The sequence below is a fragment of the Centrocercus urophasianus genome, unplaced genomic scaffold (genome assembly GCF_019232065.1).
Source record: "Centrocercus urophasianus isolate 14NV4802_14NV808 unplaced genomic scaffold, USGS_Curo_1.0 seq_2, whole genome shotgun sequence".
Taxonomy (NCBI): domain Eukaryota; kingdom Metazoa; phylum Chordata; class Aves; order Galliformes; family Phasianidae; genus Centrocercus; species Centrocercus urophasianus.
The window spans coordinates 13,452,796-13,473,970 of record NW_024884755.1 but is presented as its reverse complement, the minus strand read 5'-3'; the positions used below and the strand labels follow the sequence as shown (position 1 = coordinate 13,473,970).

The 21,175-nt window shown below is 43.6% G+C and overlaps 1 long non-coding RNA gene across 1 annotated transcript in view; it reads left to right on the top strand.

Moving 5' to 3' along the window:
• LOC122161942 overlaps positions 1-20,779 on the top strand; it is a 33,833-nt gene extending 13,054 nt beyond the window's left edge. Inside the window, exons 3-4 of the long non-coding RNA XR_006169356.1 lie at positions 18,150-18,225; positions 20,548-20,779. This is a non-coding gene — a long non-coding RNA (uncharacterized LOC122161942). The remainder of the gene's footprint in view (positions 1-18,149; positions 18,226-20,547) is intronic.
• Positions 20,780-21,175: the final 396 nt, after the last annotated feature.

The following is a 21,175-nucleotide window of genomic DNA, read 5'->3' as shown; positions in this document are numbered from 1 at the left end:
TACTGCATAATTTCATAGTGCTGAATACTTCCAACTTCATTTTAAGCTGGGAATCTGGGCTACAATGCAGAAGTTCATGAGATCATAAAAACTGACATAAAATTGTGCCAGATAGTGAAACTACTAACTACTCCATTTACACATGCAAGTATTATAATTACAGGTTATGTAAGCTAAATTTGAATATGAATGGTTGCTTACATTTTAAACGGAGAGATGTGTAAACACTACATGGTCTTTAAAGATAGCCATTTATTTTCCTAACTTACAAACTGAAGGGGCAGATTTGGGAAGTCGCACCGCCTGAAAACTTGAGCTGCTGTTGATAAAATGTAGTTGTTGCTACACAATGTATTTCTCAGTGATAACATCAGCATAGAATTGATCCACTGTAAAAGCAATGCAGAAGAGAGGATTTAACATTGTTGGCTGTTTGGAGGATGCATATATTATTCAGTTCATAGAATCAGAGAACAGTTTGGGTTGGAAGGGACATCAAAGATCATCTAGTTCCAAACCAGTGCCATGGGCAGGGTTGCCACTCACCAGATCGAACTCTGGATCAGGCTGCCTAGGGCCACATCCAGCCTGGAGACTGTTGGACAATGTATACCTTGGATTAGGTCTTTCTGAGTCAAGGTGCTTTCTTTTTGTTTAATTTAAACCTAAGTCTCTGAACTATATTTCAAAAATCTTTGACGACTTTTGAACTATGTTGCCTCGTGGAATCATAATATTAATTTATACCAACCTGTGTTTTTTCTAAATTTGCAATTCATCATTCAACTCTGAATAAATCATCCAGTTTTTTAAATGCAAAAAAGCTTTTTGCTGTTATGCTCCATTGCAACATCTTGTTTAACCTGGTTGTCTCTCAGGGTGGATTTTTATTCCTACCATAATCATTTCTAATTGAATGTGATTTGCTGCCACTGTTCTGCACCAGTTATACAATTTCTACTGGTGACCCATGCGACGAGGCTGGAGATGAGCAGGAGATGGAGAAGTTAAACCACTCACCAACTAAAATTTGCCTTTCTTTCCTTCTTGGCTTTATGGGATGCTCACCAGCTCAAGTTTTGGAGAGCCAGAGCCTTCTCCCTGCACTGCCAGCAGCTTCTGCGCCTGCAGTATGTAAATTTGTGCCTTCAGAACTGATTCCATGTGAAGTTGTGGTTCAGCACTATTATCATTATTTAATGTCACTCTTGCAGCAGCCTAATAGTAAAGCTTTTTATAAAAATATGTTATCATTCTAAACTTTGTTGTTAGCAAGACAAAGCAGAAATAACAGAACGGTGGGTTCAGCCATCAATATGGAGGGTTTATCATCAATCAAATCCATAAAGCTTTTAAGCTGTCTTGTTTTAAATTAAGGTTTACAATGCATTACAATGGGATATTTAAAACTGTACACATTTTATCAGCTCCTCATGACTTTGTAAATGCTTCCTGATTAGTAGGTCTAAACACAACGGACCTGATTCAAAGCTGACTTTCACAATTAATTCCATTTATTTTGCAGGACATTTTGTCTATTATATAGGGAGGACTCAAGTCTCCATTTTCAATCAAAGTCAAAATTAAATTGGAATTGACTTTGACATTCAGTAAAATCTAACAAGACTCAGTGAAACTGTTAAATTAAAAGTCTGCCATTACATGGAGATATTGAGTAGGATGTGGCACTGTGGTAGTGAAAGGGAAATATGTAAAAAGAGGCAATATTTGTAAGTGAATGCATGGCTAGGGTGCATGCTATCCATTACAATAGTGCTTACATGTCTCAAACAGGGCCGTGACTGCTCAGTGTTAAATGCCATTTGGGTACATCAGGGAGACATTAATGTGCAGTAAAGATCTTGCAATCATAGACAACACAGAAAAGGATGGAAAGGGAAACAGATGTGAAATGACTTGTCTGCAGTCAGACAGCCGTTCAGAGAGAGAACTGTGATTACAACCAAGTCTCCTCATTTACAGTCTGGTGCTCTGAATTCAACCAGAAAAAATCCCCTTTCCTTTCCTTATCTTACCTGTACAACCTGGCTGACAGTCACATAGGAAAAGCCCTGCTCAGTTTGTAAGACAGAATGCCCTGCTGTCAGTGGCAGGAGAGGCTTTGTTGCTGGTGGGAGAAGGTCCCACCTGATCCTGCTCCCACACCAAGCGTCTGCTCTGCAGCAAGGTGTTTGGCTGGGGAGGAGGTCAGGTTGGCATATAAGAAGTGCTTGGTTTCCAGCCCTGGCTTTCCCAGTGAGCCTTCTCAGAAGGCTGTTCACCCATGAAATCGGGCGATCTACACAAAGACAAGAGAAGTGAACTGGGACATGCAGTCTGTAGGCACCAACATAATGGCATAGAAATTCAACTTGATGCTTGAGAAATGGCTTTTCTTCATCCCTGTTTCTTTTAAAATGTGGCTTCCCACTGGCAAGGCTCTTTGGGATTCAGTGTAAGGGCTATGGACAAACAGAAGAGGAGGAATAAAGAGGAATACTAAGAGGGATGAGGATGGAGAAAGGCTTGGATGAGGAGAAGACTGAGAATGGGCAGATGAGGTGTCCCTTGATGGGAACAGAGCAGAGCAGTAGCATCAGGTTGCAACGTGACTGTATTGCCTCTGAAGCCTTCACTGGCACTGCTAGCCTAAAAAGAGAAAAAACATGTCGAAATTTCAAATTCAACCCATATTATATTAATGGTTATTTTGAGTCATGTTCACAACGTGCACAACAGCACGAGAAATCAGAGGCATAGATCAAAACCTCAGCTCAAACCTACATATTCTCTGTCTTCATAATCCTAATAAAGAATCGTAAAGATTGTGGTCAAGGCAGGAGCTGCCTTCTGGCTTCTAACTCTAGCTATACAAGACTGACAACTAAATGAACGGGAAATGAAAAGCCAGCCTAATTGTTGCCTGTTGTTATTGTCAAAATGACCGGCTAATTAAATATTTATTGTTTGCTGGTTTCAAGCATACATTTGGCATGTTGGGATACTGTGTAATCAGTAGATCATACATTTCCCCAGAACAAAATAGTAGCCTCACAAAAGCCTGTTGTGAGGATTAGCTGGCTAATGGGCTCAGCTTAGCCCCCCGAGCACCAAGGGTGCAATTTGCAATTGCAGCTCTGCGTTCCCAGCTGGGAGTGCTTGATGCTCCCGCACATCTCTCAGCAGGGACACAGCTCCACGACTCCTGCCTGGGCTCTTGGAGCCCTGCCAGCCCCACCAGTTGGTACAGCTGGCTCTGTCCTGCCTCCCCTGCCTGTCCTCTCTCCCTGCCTGACCATATCCAGCTCCTTTGCTCCTTTGCTCAGCTGCCCTACAGAATGAGGTGCTACTCCTCTCCCCTTTCTCACGGGGCTCTGGGAAAGTTTTTCAGGAAAAAGGAATGTGAGAGCCCAGAGATCAGAATGTTCTCTTATTGGGTTACAAACTCTTGACTTTTTCCATCATCAGGGAAAACAGATCTTGTAGGATCCCATGCTCCTGCAAAATCTGACGGGTTGGACTAGATGATCTGACAGTTGGACTACATGACCTTAGTGATCCTTTCCAGCCTTAATGTCTCTAAGATTCTCTGATTTGTAACAAACGGTAGGCCTTTAGGGTACATCAGCAAGGTTTCAGAAATGAAGATAATACAGAGACCTCCTAAGATTACCTAAGATGCTCCTGGTGTTGCAACATCAGCTTTCCAGGAATGGTATTTTCAGATGGAGGAGAAAGAATATTTACACCACAGTGTGCCCTAAATGGATGACTGTGAACAGGTGTCATACAATAATAGAATCACCAAGGTTGGAAAAGACTACTAAGATCATCTACTCCAACCATCAGCCCATTACTACCATGCTCACTAACCATGTCCCTTTAAGCCATGTCAACCTGAGACATGTTCCTGTGAGCCTCACAGTGGCCACTACACCTTAGGCTGCTCTGGGAAGGGACAAAGCAAGCTAACAGTGCACAGCAAAAGCAATCCCATGCCCAGGCTCCCAACAGGAACTTTTTCTTTCTGCTTTCCACCCCACAGTGACGTGGCTGTATTTCAGCAGGGCAAAAGGAAAGCCAGGCTGCCCACTCCCAGCCAATGAATGCTGCAGGGAAAATTAGCAAACTGTGAACAAGCAAGGCCTAGAGGCAGCTCTGCTAGGAGTGAGGAGGAGAAGCGTGGCAAATGAAGCCAGAAGGGGGAAGGAAAGCTTGAAAAAAGGAGAGTGAGCTCATTGCAGGGGGCATCGCTCAGGCTTTTTCAGTAGCAAAATACATAAAAAAAAAAAAAAAACAAAAGCTGGCATTTGCAATTTCTCAATTAAAATGTAATTTACACCCCGTACTGTTTCTCTGATAAAAGCATGCTTTGCTCACCCAAGTGTGAAGCAGTATTTACAGGAACATTTTGTGGCTTATTATGCTGCCCTGATGTTACAAGTGTCTGTACGCACCCAGACGTGGGGGCCGAAGGGCGCTGCCCTCCATTGGCTCCAGGATGGCATTTGGGCACCATTAGGAACAGAACTGCCCCAAAACTGAACTGGCCTCCCAGGGCTCCCTCTGTGGCCAAGGAAATAAAAATACACCACTATAAAGTTGGTTTAGTGGGTGTGATGGTGATGAGTTGACAATTGGACTGGATGATCTTCGTGGTCTTTTCCAACCTTAGTGATTCTAGGCTTTTGGTACAAGGTCTTGGCATGAGGTCTTTCAACGCACAGATTTAATTTCCTGTGCAGAACCACATACTCCTTGCAATAGACTCATTAGGAGATGCTGGTTGAATTAACTCTCTCCTTTTTTTTTTTTTCCAAGTTACTGAGATGCATTCAAGTGTAATGAATATGCACTTTGTGTTTAGGAAAAATATCTGCATGAAAGTTAATAGAAATCTTATAACAAGCACCCCACTTCCATTAATTGGTTCCCTAATCCTGTGAAGCATTAGTCATATGTTTAATTTGAAGTATTTGATCTCCACAATCAAAATTGCTGGCTCTGATCCGAAGCCAATCAAACCATCAGCAGCCTTGCCACTGATTTCCATGGATGAGATCCAAAGGAACTATGCACATGATAAAAATGAAACACATCCTTAATTGACTTGCTAGGGGCTGCATTCAGATCTCCTTAAGTCACTTGTGCCAAACAGAGCCCTATAAATGATTGTAACAGAAGCACCTGTCTTGGTCTGGATCCCAGGGAAAAGCAGCGTTCCCCAGGACCTGCAAAGGGGGTTGAGTTTAGACCCACAATATCTCCACCTCCTCAAGAGCATAGGCTTACAACAGCTGCCTGAAAAATTATTGCAGATGAGAAAAACTCAAATTAAGCAATTAAATTGGCAACGTACCTCGAGTCATGGAGAAATCTAATGATTCTCGAGTTGGGGGCTTTTTATGCTTCTTCCCTGTTTTTTTGTTTTTTTAATGATTATTAGAATGGATTATCTCTACATACTCTTATTTGCAAGTCAAAGAATTATAGATAGTAATTGGATAATCTCTCAATTATCCCTAGTGACTTAATTATCATCATTAACTGTATTTATTTCACTAATTTGTAGGATTTCTTTTGGGGGTTTCATTCTCCAGGCCGATTAGTTTGAGTGATAATGGGGCACACTGGCGATGCTAACGCAGAATCCTACAATTATTTTAAAAATGATGGGTCATATCTTACGAAACACAAGAAAATAAAAGAAAAACCCATTCTATTTCAGGGGTAAGTCTGAAATCAGAACTTTCAGCTATTGCTCGCTACATTTCTGATTATGTAAATTACGAAGTTCCATCTCTATCGCATTGAGTCTCTGAATTTGCACTGAAATTTGTTCTTTTATGCTACAACAAGAAATGGCTATTGTAAATTGAAAGCCAATGCAAACAGCAAACATAACGCCTGAAGGAGAGAGTGTCATGATCTGAAATTTAGGAGGTAATGCAACTTCTTTGTCTGACTGATGCACTTATATTCGAACATAATTAAAAAGCCCTGGAAGAGAAACTAATACCTGCAGCTTTATATGAGGAGATGGATCTCCTGACTAATGAAAAACATCTCATCCACATGGTCTCCATAGCAATGGAGAGTGTATGGCCCAGTCTTGCTGCTATTGAGTTACAGAGGAACAGTTTGGGCTTGGAATCCAGTGCTGCTAACTTTAATATTTAGGCTCATGCATGATAGCTAGCCCAGCTCTAGCAAACAATCAATTACATTTTTTATTTCTTTCCACCCCAATTTTCTGTGTGTTTTTGTGTGTGTGTGGTTTTTTTTGTTTGTTTGTTTGTTTGTTTTTAAAGAGCCTGAAGCAGAAAAATATAACTGTTGGAAATTGCTTTACATTAGTTGATTATCTCTGGCGAAGTTGAGAGCATTTGGTCTTGCTTATTTGAAATAATTTAACATGAGAACCCCATAGAGGGTGGTAATTTACAAGGGATGGTCTCAATTGTGATATGTACACATTGCAAGCAAAGGGTGAGGGAACTGCCAAATCTATTTAGATAAATCTTTGAATTGCTGCTTATTATTCCAGGCCATCCCTTCTTTCAGTAGACCAAATGCTATTAAAATCGCCAACACTCTCACATTAGGAGCAAAATCATTCCGTGTAATTTGTCTGTAGTCAGAGCCACAAAACCCAAATTTTCAATGAAGCCCAACAATTACTTTAAGCGTGGTACGCACACGTGCATTTGCATAGCTTGTGTGAGGTGCTCTCTTGGAGCCCTACTGGCTACCTACATGGAGCAGCATGGCAGGCTGCAAGCACGTGCTGCTGATGCAGCTTTTGATCACCTGAAGGACTATCTTGAGTACTGAGATCTATCTTTTTGAACTATATTCAGTGCAGTGCTATGCTACTTCGCTAACCAGGTATCCATTTTTTACCTGAACATTGCCTTTTTGCTATGACGCTGGAGGAGTATACTCACATCTGCCAACTGCTTTCCCATAGGCAAGCAGAATCATAGAAACATAGAATCATAGAATCGTTTGAGTTGGAAGGGACCCTTAAAGACCATATGGTCCAATTTCCCTGCTGTGAACAGGGACACCTATAGCTCCATCAGGTGTTCAAACCCCCATCCAGCCTGACCTTGAGTGTCTCCAGGGATGGGGCACTCATCGCCTCTATGGGCAACCTGTGCCAGTGCCTCACTGCCCTTATTGTAAAGAACTTCTTCCTTATATCCAATCTAAACTTCCCCTCTTTTAGTTTGGAACCATTTCCCCTTGTCCTATCACAACAGGCCCTGCTAACGAGTCTAATTGGTTTTATCAGAGTTATTTATTTAGACACCAGACTGCAACTTTGTTGTCTTCAAGACATGTAAGATTTCTTTTTCTATTAACTGTCCTTTGAACTCCAATCTTTCACTCAAACTAGAGCCAGAAAACCAAGACCAGTCACAGATCAAATGGCAATATCTGGTGTAAGTCCATGTAAGCCAATGGATTATACAAGCAGAGAATCTGGGTCCAAATATATTAGAGAAGGAGAGGAATAAATCTTACCTGCGCCAAGAGACTGCATTAGCTTACTGTGCTTGTAAGACTTTGAAAAAACCTAATACAGATTCCTGTCGTGGACGAGCACAGGGAGCTCCATCATTTCCTATGCACATTTGGCAAGCCCGACCGCTATAAAGTCTGGATTCTTTTTGCTTTTATTTTCCTGCCTTACTACAAGTTGAGTCTTCTCACATGGAAAAGTTAACTCGTTAAGCTGTGTTTCACCTCAAAGCAAAGGGAGATGCGAGGAAAGCAGCCTGATTTCAATGTAGAACAGCAATGTAAAAATTTAATGTAGTTTAGCTAGTGGGCTTTTAAATCACATCTCTGTTTAACACCTTTCCTGAGTGCCCCTGAGGAGATGGGACAAATGTTGCCCAAATTTGCTGTGTTTTCTCTAATTCAACAGCAAACACAAAGCATGGGATGAGAGCTGGAAATTAAGCTGAGGGCCCTGGGAGATGCCCACCCATGCCACAGCTCATCATTTCCCCTCATTTCAATATTTCCGGAACAAAATCTTCCCCATAGGCAGACCTGCAGATATCCCTGCTCACTCTCCTGACTCTCAGTTTCTCACTCAGACCTGGAGCAATTTGATAAGGTGAGAAGCTCAGCTCTCCGCTAAGATGCTTCTGGCTTTTCTCATTGCAGAAAAAAGCCCGGAGGCATGAAGTGGGGATATCTGGGAGGCTCAACAGCCAGATAGCAAAATAAACCTCTAGTCTCCAATATTAACACTTGAAGCCTTTTCTCACGATCCTGAGGAGTGAGGGTGCTGTCACGATTTTGGGGAGACCGGAGCACTTGTGATTAACCACACTGCTCATCCCTGGAGAAGGAGCAGCTGAATCCTGTAAGGTTTAGGAGTGTCAGTGGGAAATCAGAGCTGCACAGCAGGAGGAACAAGGGTAGCAGACTCCAGCCATTTCCTTGCAGTTGCTGTTACATGGGGTTACAGCACTGAAGGATTGTATTTAAATCCCCCAAAAGGTTTTCTATTTAAAAAAAAAAAAAAAAAAATAGAAACATTCAGGTTTTGTAAAGTTCAGCCTTCAGTGTAATCTTCCAGTGACTTAGAAATGTAATTATAAAGCCAATTGACAGTGCCCTTTAAGATATGTCATGTAGGAAAATTAATTTTAGAATTTTTTTTTTTTAATTTCACTGTCACATCTCAGGCAAGAGCGAAGCAGCAGAAGGCGCAGGGAACTTCTCCCAGAGGGAGGGTGTATATGGGGCACCAACACACGAACCCATGGCATTGCTTTCCTGCACACATTTTGACATTGTACTGCATCACAGCCAGATGCCCTGCCTCCCAACACTGGACATGGAGTGGGACTAACCTGTGTCAGAAACACTTTGTGACGTTGGGCTGCCCAAGATGCAAGGGGAGCTGTGCAGGTCCTGTGCTCCAGCCTGGTTCCTCGACCCCAGCGCAGACTGAATTAAGTTGCTGCAATGTGAGTTGCACAAACACAGACTAATATAATTTGTCACAATTAGGGGTTGACTGGATGTTTTCATTCAGGATGATCCAGGCCAAACTGTTACAAATGACCTCTTCGCTTCAGAGCACCAAACAGATTTAAAGGGAGTATCTGGTATAAACGCCAAAAAATGTTCACTGTGTTATGGGAACACCCCATCCAGGAGAGGGCCCTGACAACCATTACCTCTCCCAAGCTCCCACAGCAGCAGACCCATCCCCTCCCCACGTACACAGCTCCCCACTGCTGGGTAGAGCTGCCAGTCCCCAGCACACATCCATCAGCAAAAGGACAGTGTAAGACTGGAGCTGGAGGCAGGGTGAGGTGCTACTGAGCATAAATAAAAGTTGCAGGCTGTTAGCCTGGCTTGCTGCTCCAGCAGCTGGGGCAGGAGGCATCCCTCTCACCATGGCACTGCAGCACGTGGGATACAAGTGCTGATAATGATGGGATGACCGCTCAGCTCTTCTCCACTTGCAAACAGTTGGTGGTAATGATGTTCATTACGCATTCAATAGGCTATTTTACAATATGAAGTCATTTAGGAAAGGATAATTAGTCCACAGCTTGCTTTTCATTTTATTTAATTTTCTTTACTTCTGTTTGGGGGAGAGAAAAAAAGGAAAAAAATATACATAGGGATTGTGTTATTTTTGCAATGAGCGAAATGAAGCTGTTTGATTTATGCTTGCTCACAAGAGATATCATGAAAATGTTACCATGTATTTTGCTGAATGATTTCTTGCAATTGGACATCCAAAAAGCACATTTTAATCTCCATGTATGCTTTGTTATTGTGTCAAATTATGAAGAGCAGGCATGGGAAGCTGCCCGATGAAGAATCCACTTTTCTGTTAATTTGGATGTGTTAAGCGCGCTTTCAGAAGCCAGAAATATTCTTGTAAAAATAAGATTGTGCAATGGGATTTCTTCCTAGGGCAACAGTCATCTCCAGGGAGTCACCATCCCTGGAGGTGTTCAAGATCCATGGAGATGTGGCACTGAGGGACATGGTCAGTGGGCATGGCTGGGTGAGCTGAGGTTGGACTTGGTGATCTTGGAGGTCTTTTCCAACCTGGATAGTTCTATGGTTCTATACCAGCATTTATCATTGCTAAAATGAAAAGGGGTGAAAGAGTAATATCTCCAGCTAACAGTTGGCTTTGGTTCTGTCTGCTGGTTTGATCCTGTGGGGTAGGAAACCTACAGACCTGCCAGAGCAGAGGATTTGGGGCTCTGAACTCTTTCTTGCAATTCCAAATTCATTTTTCTTCTGTCACAACAGTCCAAAACAAAAGGTGTTCTGGCACAAAGTGATTTTTCAGCAAACCAGTCCACAAGGCGACAATTGCTCAAAGCCAGAGACCCCCTCTACTGGGCCCCAGAACCTTGAACAGATGCCTCACCCCATTTTTGTGGATAAGCTTCATGGCCGGGCAGTAGAGAAAATGAAGAGAACCGGAACTGAAGGGTTTTCTGTTTCAGCTGCAGGGAATTGAAATCTGTGTGTTTGGGAAAAAATACCTAGAGCTGTATGGGTGCACAGAACTGCTTCCAGGTGGCTGACCTATCAACTGAGCGCTCAGATGTGAGCGGTCCCTCGAGCTCCTGGCCAACACCACTCCTGGAATCTCCTAAGGGTGATGCCTCCTGCACAGCTGCAGTCAGTAAGGCATGAAAGAAATAAGATGTGAAACAGTGTAATGTATGAAATACGAATGGCACAGCAGCCTTGGATTACAGCAAGTCCAGCTGAATGTCTGGTGGTCCCCTTTACTTTTATTTCTATTAATATTCCTCAAGCAACAGCAAAGATTGATTTGAAGTAGAGAGAACAGAGAGTCATGGGAGCTTCATTAGCATGCAAATCTGAGCGAATTCATTAGCCCTGCAACTGATGCTGATGCTCCTGGAAACTAGTAAAAGAGTAAAGTCTGCAGAAGTAAATCAGGCCGTGCTAATGAGCCTGTTAATAAAGCTTTTGTAAGCCTTTTCCAGAGCCAAAGTGACAAAGCACACTGTCAACATTAAACCTCTGGTACTGTGCCTTAGATGAGGGGCACTTTTTTTTTCCATTTCATGCTGGGGAAAAAAGCGGAGAACCGTAGCAAAGGTGGAGAATGAGAAAGCATTTACAATATTTCCTCATCAGAGATAGAAGTATTGTGTGGTTGCAGAAAAGAGACAGCATGACAAATGCAAGTGTGCAAATAAGATCCGTTTGACTGAAATTATATTTTAAAGAAAAACAGGAGACCAAATTTTTCATAACTGAGGTTTCACCTTCTGGCTGTATGTTCTCATTTTCCCTGTGCCTTATTAGGCATCATTTCAAGATTGCATTTCGTCTCATCCGCTTCTAATCGTGCAGCAATGCTTACAGCACGGATGCGGTGCCGCTGCAGCACCTCCTCATACATGTGGGTGCTTTGTGCTAAAAGCATCACTGCTTTGCTGGGGCTGTAGCAAGGCATCTCTTCCTCTATCTCCCATTTTGCTTCCACTTCAGGATGAGCAAAGTTGGAGATCTCTTTTCCTGGTATGTTCTCCAGGTGGGATGTACGGCCATGGAACCCACAGGGAGTGATGCTGGCAGCCAGCTCCTCTCTCCAAGGCTTCACATGGCATCAGCATCACAGTGCACAGAAAAGCAGTGGGTCCATCAAGATAAGGAGAGGCTGGGTTGCAATCTGCTTGGTTTCTTTTTGCAGAAACCTCTTTTGTAAAAGAGCCTGATGCGGGGAGGAACTGCTCGCTGCTTTCTCATCAAGTGGAAGAAGTGCTTTATGCAGTCTGATGGAAAACTACTGGAATGCTTTTCAGTTTCCCTCTCTAACCTTTAGTGCTTTCTGGTGCCTTACAGGGAACAAAACGTCAGACTGGAAAAAGGGGGAAAATATATAAAAATGTATTTGGAGATAATGGCGGGTAATACAATAGAAAATGCAGCCGGGCAATAAAAAGAGAGGCATCAAAAACACCACCAGAGAGTGGAAGGGAGGAAACAAGGCAAGGAAAATGGTAAAAGCGAGGAAATGAAGAGAAAATAGGCACTTGCATAATGGGGTGACAAAGGACAAGAAGGGGAGGAAGGGAAGGCAGGGCAGGAAGAAAGCTGGAGGAGAGGCATGCAGTGAGTGATGGAGCAGGGTCAGGGGCAGGCACAGGCAGGGAGGAGAAATGGAGTGGAAAGGAAGCAAAGGGAAGCGTGGTGCGGTGGCAACGCTGCTGACCTGTTTGCTTTTAGCTGCAGAGTGATGGCAAGTGTTTGTGTTAATAATGCTAAGGGCTGGCTGCCTGGGGGCAGGCGGAGCAGGGCTGGCAGGTGCCAGGGATGTCCTTCAATCAGCACAACGGGCTGTGCTGTGGCTTCTTGGACTGAAGGGAGGGGAAGGCACCAAGAGGTAGAGGGAGACAAGGTGGGAGGAAAGACCTACGGGGTGCCAACACGCCTGCCCTGTTTCCTTCAGTGCTGATAACCTGCCAACCTGCCAGAATCATATATAGAATAGTCATTAAGGTTGGAAGAGACCACTAAGATCATCCAGCCCTACCAGCAACCGATCATCACCACGCCCACTAAACCATATCCCTCAGTGCCAGATTTACCCTTTTCTTGAAAAAAACCTTTTCTAGAAGGTATTTGCCTTATTGCCCTGCACCTCCTGATGGCTGAGTTTGATTTGATGTGATACAGGAGATGTTTCTGCCCTGGCTTTCAACCTCACCAAGGTATTTTGTCCTGCTTGGAATCCCATAAGCACAGTGCCATAACACTTCCACTCAGCTGCATTTCTCACAGCTGATGCATATTTACGCTGCACAGCACTCAACGTGCCATGCTTTAGGTGCAGTCTCACTGGTGTCTTACATACCAGCTGCACCATCTGTTTGGATTCCTCTTTCTTTTGTATTACATCACAACATCACGTTTTCTTTCTTTCTTTCTTTTTTCTTTTCTATTTTTTTTTTCCTTCAGCTGTGAAAGCTTAGGGAACATTCCTACAATACCACCCTTCCAGCTTGGTTTAATAGATATTTGGGCTCTTTCATTCTTAGCTGTCGAATTACATTTGGTTATCAACATGCCTTATATCTGCTGTCAATTAGCTGTTATCTAACACCATGAAATGACTTAACTCTTTCAGCATGCTATGTGATCTGCCCCAGTCAGAGCACCGCTCAGCTTATGGCAGCTTGCAGAGATCCAGGCAATTTTGTCACACTTATTTTTTTACTAGCACTCATTACAGCTAAAGGTCAGTTGTGTTTCCATTGCAAGCTCAGGGATAACAGCGCTGATCTGGCAAACCTTTTCTCATGTAAAGTTAACGGGATTATTTGCATAAAGATCCTTACTTGGGGAGTAATTTGCAGGATCACACTTTTAAAGCCCTAACCTTGGGAGCAAGGCAAAAGCAGGAACTTGGAACAGCAATCTTCCAAGGCTATATATTATCAGAGAAAATGATCAAAATTTAATGAGGAAAAAAAGGTACTTAATGGCTGTAGATAGCGTAATTTCAGCCATAAAAATGGGATGATCTTGTAATGCGCTGTGCTGCGGCCTTTCAAATCAATGCTAGCTCCGGTAGCAGCTTTAGTAGTAGCAGGGCAGCGATCTACAAGCTGTCGAGCAGAAGTCCTAACCTGCTGCTCCAGGCACACGGCAGCTCTGTAACTCTCAGTGCGATGGAGTGCCTGGGTGAGCGACTGGGGCTTCGTCCTCCATGAATCTGTGCTGCAAACCCTTGCAGGATGGCCGCTCCCAAGCAAACATAGCTACAAGCCACGCTGGCCCCGAATCAGGGCCAAAGCTCCGCTCATCCCAGGAGGGTTTTTCATCTGCTCTCTCAGCAAACATCAAGCATCAAAGCTTCACCAGCTCTGTTGTTTGTAATTCAGGAGAGTCCCTGGGCTCCAAGCCACCAGCCTGGAAGATCTGTTTACATTGTAAAATATATGCTAAATTGTAAGCCTTGGGACAATTAACAGAAGTCAGGTAAATGAAGCAACAAAGATGGAATGGGCTGAGGCCTTCACTTAAGCCTTGGGTGAATATCCCTATTGCATTTTCTTGAACAGCCCAAATAACAAGAGCTGGCCTTCACACCTGGGCTGCATCAGAGAGGCAGCAGCACTGAGATGGAGTTGGCCCTTGGAGAGGAAGTATTAGTTCTGGACAAAGGCGCTGCTTTATTTTCCCAGTGTACCAAAATTAGAGAACCCCCTGGTGCTAAATAATTTTGTTCTGCCTCGCTGTGAAAATTCCCAGTGTTCAATAGCCCTCCACAAGCTCTCATTTTATCCCCATAGTGCAGCGCTCCTGTGGTTATATGTCAGCTGCTGCAGTGGTAAACATGTACACACTACTCATTTAAGAGCTTTTAAAAGACTTCTCACTGTGCCCAGAAATTACACCTGTGCTTTCTTACTTACCCATGCTGTTGTCTTTGTTTCTCAGGCTATATTAAGCCTTCCATTCTTCCCCCTTTGAAAGAGTGGGAGAGTATAAACATCTTTAAGTTCTGGCTTTCTCTCTATTGGGTTGTACAGAGGGACAGAGCCAGTAAATATGGACAGAGGGAAAGGCAGAGGGCTGCGTGCAGTAGGGCTGGCAGATGATGCCTGCTCCTCCTGAAGGCACAGAACACGCACAGGAGCTCCATGGTGTTGACTGAAATCCCTGTCAGCTGCAGTGCTCGACTTCCTCGGGATAGTGACCTGTGCTATTCTGACTGTGTCTTCCGTATCCATGGATGATGAAGAGAGACAGAGCACACGGTGCTCGGAGGAGCTGCATCCGCAGAGGGGAAGGTACATGTCACAGTGTAATGAGGCATTGGCCTCCAGTGAACTTTTCCATCACAGGAGAATATTTCAATGTTAAAGATGATTTGCTACAAACAAGAAGGAGAGGAGACGCGGTAGTAACATAAAATGCCATATCTAAGAGATTGTTCAATCTCTTTGCACTGCTAAAATGAGAGAACTGAAGTAGAGGTTTCTGCTGACATCGCTGCTCAAATTCTCTGTCCAAGATTTTGTGGGGAAACTTCCACTGAAACAAAAAGACCAAATACATATCTTTATATGTGAAACTACTTAAATATCTTAAATATCTACTACTTAAATATCTTTGATAAGCTAACAGAGCTTTGGATGACAGGAATTTTGACCTATGAAGCTTTCTGAGTCAAGGAATGACTAAGAAAATAACCCAAAGGCTCTTGAAGTGGCAGTCTGGGCCATGTTCAGTACCTCTTCTCCACAAATGTTAACCACAAACCTTCACTCCTCCATCAGATCCCACACACCCTGAGCATACGAATGCATTTTTAGCAGCTTCTGTGTGCTGCCTTAATTGGATCCTTGTGGGATCCTTCAAGATAAAAATGCCCATTCTTAATTAAAGAAATGATCCTCTTTTGGCTAGGGCTGTTTGGATATTTGGTTCAGAACATAATTTAATGTACCTTGAGCAGGAAAATTCCTGACTGAACTTGAAAGTTGACTGAATTTATCTGATTCCGCCCAACCCAGTGGCTCTACCATAAGAGCCCCCAAGCATACATCATGGTGGTGGCTGCTATCTAGTCTGGATCCCAGTGTCAGCAGGCCAGCATCTTCCACAGATCTTTATGTACTTTTTAAATGGGATCAGATCCAACTTTTTCCCACGCTACACCCAGATTGCAATGGCTTCACTGGGTGTCATTGTTAAATATCTGCTCCTTGTGCCTCAGCTAAGAACATTTTCTTAGAGGTTTATCCATTACAACTAATACATCATAAAACTCTTGCTCTGTATTTCACAAATGTTAGAACAATGCCCCAAGGGCATTGGCAGTAATTATGTTTACATCTTCAGAAATGCCTTCCACCCCCTCTCCCCCCCCCGTCGTTCAGTGCAGCTCTTGAACCTTTGAATGGTACATTGGGAGTATCAGCACGTCTGCTCTCGAGCGCAGATCCTGCCTCTCCATTCTGCAAGTGAAATTATCTCTGTATGTCTGCACCCATGAAGTGCACTTGTGCTTCCAACTTCCTCAGACTGTCAGACAGTTTGCTGTGCCACTGCTCCTATTAACGCCTGCAATTAGCACTGACAAATGCATTGTTCCCCCTGCTCCCCAAACCACACTTCCTTGACTTTTTAGAAAACCCCAGAGCAGTGTAATATCTCCCTGGGTCATATTTCAACAGAACAATGAGGGTAGTGAGGCATGACAGTGATCTTTTTTCTAAACCTATTCTGAACATCCTTAATCAAGCTTTGCTTTTTAAAAAAAGAATGGGCCTAATTCTCTTTAGGCCTATGGTATATTCATGCTTTGTAATTCCATCAAGCTGTATCTTCAGCTCCTCTAAGGTGGCAGAACTCGTTTGACTTCACTTAAATTCCAGGAAGATTAGTAATGGCTGAAGACTTGGGCTGCTGGTTTCCAAACTATTCCTCATCTATGCCAGTTTGAAAGGATAATGAGTCCCAAGGTTTGTTTTTGTTTTTCTGCCATTAGATCAATTAAAACAATTGCATACTCTCTAACTCATTTAAATCAAATGTTGCACAAGATACATCCAACAGCTGCTATTTCCCTGAGGTGTTGAGCCTTCTCCATTCCTATTCCATTACAAAGCTCTGACACCCAGTAGCTCCTGGAAGCATGCACAAATCTCCCTAAAGGCCCTTATTAGGACCAGGCTGGGTTTTGTTGTTCTCTACACTAGATGTGGTCTCCCAGGATGGAGCCACATGATGACATACAACCATGGGTGGATTACTCTGGCTCCAGGAGGAACATATGTAGATACTTCAGTGTGTCCCATCCACAATCAACAGATACAGAACCCTCAGCCACTTCACTTTGCAGAGTCCTGAAATGCAGTAATTATGTTCTGTTTTCCTCTTTCCCTTCATTAATTCCTATATTCAGCTGTTGTGCATTCGCTGGCAGCAGCCAGTAGCTACAGCTCTGGGATAGCCACAGGCAGGTAACAAAAGTGAGGAGGATGGAGTCAGCACGTTTCTTTCTGGTGTCATGGAATTTGTCTTTGGTAAGATCATGGGCACTCTGAAATGCAAGGAAGATGTGAATCAAGAAAGAAATGTGTTGAAGGACTGCTGGCTGCAAGTCCATCCCCAGGATCAGAGAGCACATATTTATACTGTAGGCACAGTGGTTTGTCTGATAATAGATTGACGTTTAATTTAGGTACAGACTCGGTGATAACTGAATCCCACCTGGGACTTCTGGGAGCAGAGCAGGGCAAATAAATGATGATGTCTGTAGCTGCAGATAGAGATGCTGTTACTAACTCCAATACTGCAATGGGTAAAACTGCACACAGGCTGACAGATGAGAGATTTCATTGGCTTCAGATGCAAGAATAAAGAAAATAAAACTTGAAATGAATTTTCTTGGATAGAAGTGGCCACGCAGGAAGTTTCAATATCCATAAATCCACTCTGTGGATCCCTCTGGTGGCTGCACCCAGTGCATCAATACAGCAATCAGGACTGTGGCAACTGAGCTTCTGTGGCATATTGCACCATACAGACACCTACCAATGGATTTTGGGAACTCCCACACGATGATCTTCTACACACAGATTCACTTCAGCTCTCTGGCACTCTCAAAGCTGTAAAACCGATTGCCACAAAATGCTTCACTCTTTCCAGTTGTGCTTTGATGTCTTCATTATCTGGAGACTCCAGAGCAGGGCCATTTCCCCCAGATCAGCTAAAACATGATCAGATTTCTAAGTGCTTCATGTCTGTGCTGTGTTTGGGGCTTGGCTACACAGGTCAGAAGAACATGGTGTCATTCTTTGCGGAGGACAAATCCTGGCATTTCATGTTTCTCTTCCTGTAGGATTATTGCCATCATTCACTGCCTGGTATATGCTGTATGCTTGGTGGTACGAATCGTTGCTCCTGACCCTGCCAACGACATTAACAGAGAGAACAGCGTGCTTTTGTACAGTTGTTTCCTCTCAAATGCTGTTCAGCCTCTGATAATGATTCAGATGAGTAAATCGGCACAGTTTTATGGAGGGCTGGAGTTGTGCCAGTCATGACTTGCTAGTTTTTGCAGCATTTACAACAGCAATGTTTTTCTCCCTCAGTGAGAAGCCTTTCCCAAGATGACTCCAAACCTGGAGAAGACAGCGAGTGCCTACCACGGGGGGCTGTACTGGAGAGGTAAGTGCTCAAGCCAATACCTGTTCTCTGGGGAAGTTAATGCGGCATCCTCCCTCCATCTTCTCCCCAAAGCTTTGGTTTCTCTAAAACATCAAGAGATATTTTTGGTGTTGTTTTCAATTTTGATGTGACTGCTGACCTATAAAAGAGAAGGACCAACTATGACTGTAAATCCACGACCGTTTTTTGTTTGCTTCAGCTTGATTCAGATATCACACCATGAGATGTATATCAGAACTGAGTAATTATAGAGGAAACGAAGAGGTTCCCTTAGGTCTACATTTTCCTGCTGCGTGCTGAAGTGCCATCAGTGCTCCTTTCCAGGAGGGCAGGAATTCTCCAGGGCATTAACTGTTTTCTGTGTGAGTTGGATACATTTGCCAAAACTTGCGTTTCAACATGCTGGTTCATGAAATCGAGAGCAAAAGGACAGTGCCTTTCCTCTCCCCACTGTATGTGATGGTTGAACTCGTAGAAATAAAAGAGTTCTTGAAAAACGCTCAGTGAATCTACATAATTAAAAATCTTTCCTGCTGGGGGTTAATGATTTGGGTAGATTAACTTGATAATGTAATGTAAAACGTCGAAATCAAGAGTCTGTATCCTGAAATACTGGTGTAGCTCAGTGATGGGAGACAGTTTTAAGTAAATAACCGGAGAAAGTATTTTGCAATTAAATTAAAGATGTTTCCAAACTACTGTACTTTGCCATAAAAAAAATGTCATCTTGAAAAGTCAAGTTTCATTTATTTTAATTAGTGCTGTCATGAAGTATTCCATTTGGCACACGCTGACTAACGAGCCCTTTTCCAGACACCAGTTTGAAAAGTGTGCATCAGAAAATGATCACAGCCTGTTCCCATGGTGTCTGTGGGCCAATTGTCAGCTAATTGAGACCAGCCTTGCTCCACCCAAGTGGCATCCAGGTTGGTCTATGGGGAGAGAAGAGCTTTCATCCCCTGGATTTGCCTTGTGGGAGGTAACGCAAAGCTTGCTGCCATCGGTCAGAAGATTCCTGCTGTCTTCAGGGAAATTCAGGTTCAAAGATGCTGAATCTCCACTCCCCTTCACTGTTCTCACACTGAAGTTATTTAAGGGGAGAGGGATTGGTATCAAATTGATGGAAAGCCAAAATGATCTTGATCCTCCTCTGAGACATGCTGTTGAATTGCATTATATATAAGCAGAGAAGCTTTTCTATTATTAATAGGATAGAAAATCAGAACCATCAAGGAAAATTATATAAGTCCTATTAAGATGGATGAGCTTGAGTTATGTCCACATGTTTGCAAGAAGATTGTTCTCTGCAGCTCCTACAAAAGTGTATTGTCCTCCCAAGGGGAGACCTCACCGGGGTGGGAGAATACTGTTAACTTCTCACAGCCCGGTGGGCAGCTGTGTGGGCAACGAGCACAACTATGCAGGCACCAGGCTGCCCCAGAGGATGCTCTGCACCAGGGTGAGAAGCCTGGGCCAGCCCCCCAGGAGCTGACCTCCCTTGTGATCTTCTGCTTAAATCCCTCTCTCTGTTGTCTGCCTTGTTTTCAGACCTGCCAAATCTTGCAGTTCCTTCTGCATGTCCAATGAGGGGATTATTTTGCAAGCTTAAATCTCCCTACTAAAAAAAGAAAGTTACACTGATAAATACCTGTTGTCTACACATTGAGGTGGTGAGGAATAAGCTGAAGCGTGAGTGTGAAGGGCACTGTCAGTTCTGCAGAAATGGCTCTTATTTCACCAGGCTAATGTCACATCCAGAGAGCTCACAGCAGTCTTTGTGCAGGTATCCTCTGGGGAGCGAGTGAGAAGCAGCTATTCTGAGCTGTCCCCTTATTTAAGTAAGCCACATATATAAAATCTGATGATTCCTTATTAATTTCATCCTATTGCTCCTTGCTAACGCCCCTTGTTCCACCTTAATTTATCCCTTCTGTTCATTAACACAGTTCAAACATTTCCCTTCCTAGCCAGTTAGCCACACTTTAATCTCACCTGGTTACTCATTCATCAGAAACCAATTTCTCCTTCCCCTCCATCAGCTCAGCACCACCTCCAGCATGTGTGCTGCTAATGAGCAGGACTGAGCATGGGGATCCTGGTGGCACTCACCAAGGGCTGCTTAGCATCACTCGTCCCACGCTTGTAGACCCTTCCCCAACCCTTCCCCTGCAGTTCCATCACTTCCAAATGCAAAATGAAGGGCTGTTTTCCTCCTGCTGTTTCCCTCACATATCTTTTCCCCATTACTGCCATTTTGGGAGGAGTACAGGTCTTGCAGAACAGCTTTGTCTGGATAATAATAATTTTAATTTCCACTTTCAGAAGCTCCTCGTATCTCCTACCTGTGTGTAACTGATTGAGTGATCAGAACCTTCCCCTAGCACATCTCTGCCAGTTTGGAAATCAGCGAGAGTGCACTCTGCACCTGTAAGTGGGTCTTAATCCAAACATTTTATGCCTGAAAGCATTCAAGTGCTCAGACGATGCTCCCACCCCCCAGGGAAACACGTACAGACCTACCCTGTGTCTTCTACAGCAACAGTGTGACCCTGATATCTACATGGCCCCCTGCATCTGATTTCATCTCCACTATTAATCTGAGGTCTTTGTAAACCTTTGTTAGTTTGTCTTTTGCTGTTATTCTCATGCTGAGAGTTTCTAATGCTCTCAGCACCCTGGTCAGATTTGTAGCCCCTTTACTTGGATGATGCTGGGCTATGACATCTTTCCTTCAAGGATGGTGTTACAGAAGCGATGGGTGGGCTGATGGGCATGCAGGAACCTAGAGCAAGCTGAGTGTCAGGTCTGGAGCCCAGAGGATTATTTTCTTGCCTACTCCTTAAGAAAACATCGCAATCTCTTTCTGATTTGGCATGGTCTCAGACTCCAGCCAAGCAATCCTTCCTGCCCTTTCTGCACTACTTTACAGTGGTGCCTTTTCACCTTTCTC